Here is a 3,806-nt window from a genome sequence, read left to right as displayed (position 1 = left end):
TCTTCAACCTACTCGCCGAGTAGGTTCATGCACTCGACGAGTAGGAGCGACAGAGTGCAGATTTTCGACTTTAGCTGCTGGAAATGGACTAGAAACATTACCCTAAACTGTTTTGGTGTTTTAAAACTTATTTTAGTTGGTGTAATGGTTGTTCTAATCCATTTACAATAGCATATATCAAAATTCCATGATTTTTATGTGTTCATATAATACTTGAAATTTTGATGATCATGTTCATGTTCTTATGAATTTAGAAGATGATAGGAATTATTTGCTGAATTGTTTAGAATTAATTCTTGATCATTTATATGTTTTAATGGAGTCCATAATTTGTCCTCAAGTTATGGATATCCAAAGGTCACTTTCTTTAACACACACATTTCAACACATAAGTTACATGAAAATGAAAAGTCTTCATTTTTATGAACCTTTAATTCATAAGTTATGAAATGAAAAGTTTTGGATAGTTACAAAACTTGCCCTCAAGTTTTGGAATTTGTAAAGTTTCACACACTTTAATAAACTTTAATTCCAACCCTTAGAGTTTTAATAGTTAAAATTCAACCCTTATACTATTTATAACATTAATGGTTAATTATTATATATATGTATAAGAATAAGTCGTTCTACCGTTAGTAGGCCTCATTCACGAAGCTAGTCTATAAGGTGGGTATAAGGTTGTTGCCTATAAAATGGCAACTTAATGGGTGTCCACTCTCACCCACCGCTTGCTTGACTAGTGGAGGGTCGTTAGCCGAACGGGTAGGACAATGACTTTAAATCCTCATTAAAAGTATAATGATTATTATAAAGTAACTAAACCTCTTTAATTCCCAATCTTAGTTATTTTAGGAAAAATGTGAACATGGTGCTAGTCCATGGAATTTACACTTTGTACCTTACCAAGTCGTTGGCGGAGCGTGTGTGGTTAATCGGCACACTAACTTGGACTAGTAAGGATCACGAAGGGTGACTTAATGTTTGTCATAGATCAATGGAGCGTGTGTGGTTAACCGGCAGATTGATTAGGTGATAATATTAAGGGTACCAAGTGAATTAGCATGGTTATTCACACCTTGTTTTGTGATCCTCGGCATCCCAGTCACAAAACTTGAAGGGCACAATCGAGATTGAAACATGCCATTGAAAAGTTCAATGAATATCAAAAGAATCTAGGAATTTCAAATCCAATTAAAACCTAATAATACATTTTGTTTTCATGGTGGAAATTGGTGAATCGTCATTCACCTACCTTTCAAATATATTATTACTTAGATTACGGCATCCCTCTTCTAAGTATAATATATTGTGACTGGGTCCTAGCCTTAATATTACATTTGGGTGTCTTATTAAGGATTCTATATATCTAATCTAAACTTGCTTTCTTCTTTCAGATGTCTTCCAACACTAATGCTTCGGGCTCTAACCCAACTGGTTCTTTCTCTCTCATGAATCTTTGTGGGAGAGTCATCTTTGATGGTTCCAACTTCATGGATTGGATTAGGAACATCAGGATGGTTACTCGTTATGAGGACAAGGAATATGTCATCGATAAGGAGTTAAAAGAACTTGATGAGTCTACTGCTACTCCTGAGGAGATCGCTGAATTCAGGACACATGAGAGAGATGCTACTAAGGTGGCATGTATCATGATGGCCACGATGACAGCCGAGCTCCAAAAGTCATATGAAGATTTCTACCCTTTTGAGATGCACCAAGACCTGATGGAAAGGTACCATCAGAGTGCTCGTCAGGAGCGGTATGAAATAATCTCCTCCATAATAACTACCCGCATGAAGGACGGTGATTCCGTCACGGCTCACATGCAAAAGATGCAAAGGTATGTGGACCGTTTGCTGAAGCTGAATGTGAACATCCCTGAGGAGTTGGCAATTGACATCATTTTGCACTCCTTACATTGTCGTTATGACCATTTTCATATGACATATCATATGAACAAGGAGGAAGTTACCCTCAGCAAGCTTCAAGGACTCTTGAAGACCACTGAAACCGGTCTTAAGGGCAAATTGGTTGTTACCTCTACTACTCCAACTCCAACATCTACCCCTGTTTTGGCTATCGGGCAAGGCAAAGGGAAAAAGAGGAAGCACCCTTCGAAGGGTACCAAGGGAAAGTCTCTTGAAGGCTCCTCATCGAAGACCAAGAGTGGTTCTGTCACTCCTTCTGCCATTCCCAAGGATGCTGAATGCTTTTATTGCCATGAAAAAGGCACACTGGAAGCGAAACTGCCCTAAGTACTTGCAGGATCTAAAGGATGGGAAAGTGAAACCCACCCATGCAGGTATTTACACTATATTGTCTAATTACTCAACATATTCTAACTCTTGGGTGCTTGATACAGGATGTGGTATTCACATATGTTCTGATTTGCAGGGCCTAAGAAGAAGTGAGGATGTGGAGCACGGGAAGATAAACTTGATCATGGGGAATAAGAAGGCTTCACCTGTTTCCAAGATTGGAGTTTATACTTTGTTGCTTAATAATGGGTTAAAATTAGATTTGAATAAATGTGTGTACTAGTCTGATATGGCGAGGAATATTATTTCTTTTCATGCTTTGTACAAACAAGGTTTTACCTTTTCGTTTGATAATGAATGTGGTGGTATTAATGCTTTCTTTAAAAATGTGTTTTATTTTAAAGCGTTACCTTGTGATGGTGTGTATGAAACTGTGTCGATTGTAGACAACTTAGTAAATAATGTGTTGTATATTGATTCTTCTACTAGCCTAGATAAAGCATCATTGTGGCATTATCATCTTGGACATGTAAACAAGAAACACATAGACCAACTCCAAAAGAGTGGAGTCTTGGAATCATTCGACCTTAAATCGGATGATAGTTGTGAATCTTGTCTACTTGGAAAGATGACAAAATCACCCTTCACTGGAACTTGTGAAAGGGGTGAGGGTTTGTTGGACCTAATACATACTGATGTATGTGGGCCATTCAAAACCGCCACAAGGGATGCTAATCGGCATTATGTGACTTTTATTGATGATTTTATTAGATATGGATATGTCTACTTAATCAACCATAAGTCAGAAACCTTTGAAAGGTTTATGGAATTCAAACAAGAAGTAGAAAATCAATTGGGAAGGAACATTAAGATGCTTCGATCCGATCGAGGTGGTGAGTATCTTAGTACCGAGTTCCTTGACTATCTTAAGGAGTGTGGGATTGTCTCACAATTGACTCCTCCCAGGACACCACAGCGGAATGGTGTAGCTGAGAGGCGTAATCGAACCTTGTTGGACATGGTTCGCTCTATGATGAGTCGAGCTTCGCTACCAATCTCTTTTTGGGGGTATGCCTTAGAGACTGCCGCCCATATCCTTAATCTAGTCCCTACAAAGAAGTTTACCAAAACACCTCATGAGATGTGGACTGGGAAGGTTCCCAATTTAGACCACATCAAGATTTGGGGTTGCGAGGCTTTCGTGAGGCGTGAGACTCATGATAAGCTCGAACCCCGAAGTGAAAGGTGTATTTTCATCGGCTACCCACAGAAATCCTTCGGTTACCTCTTCTACGGACCCAGTGAGAATGTGGTCTTTGTAGCAAGAAGATGGGTCTTTCGTGAGAGAGAGAGTTTATAAGCCAAGGAGACAGTGGGAGGCAAATTGATCTTGAAGAAATTCATGAAGCAATTGGTGAAGGAACCTCAGACACTAGCAATCAACCTGAGGAGGAAACTCCTGTTGAGCAAGTTGACATGTCTGTACCTCCGAGGCGTTCCACACGGGTTAGGAACACACCTTCGTTTTATTATGGCTTTCATATTACT

The sequence above is a fragment of the Lactuca sativa genome, chromosome 5 (assembly GCF_002870075.4).
Source record: "Lactuca sativa cultivar Salinas chromosome 5, Lsat_Salinas_v11, whole genome shotgun sequence".
NCBI lineage: Eukaryota > Viridiplantae > Streptophyta > Magnoliopsida > Asterales > Asteraceae > Lactuca > Lactuca sativa.
Note: the sequence above shows the minus strand (reverse complement) of the source record.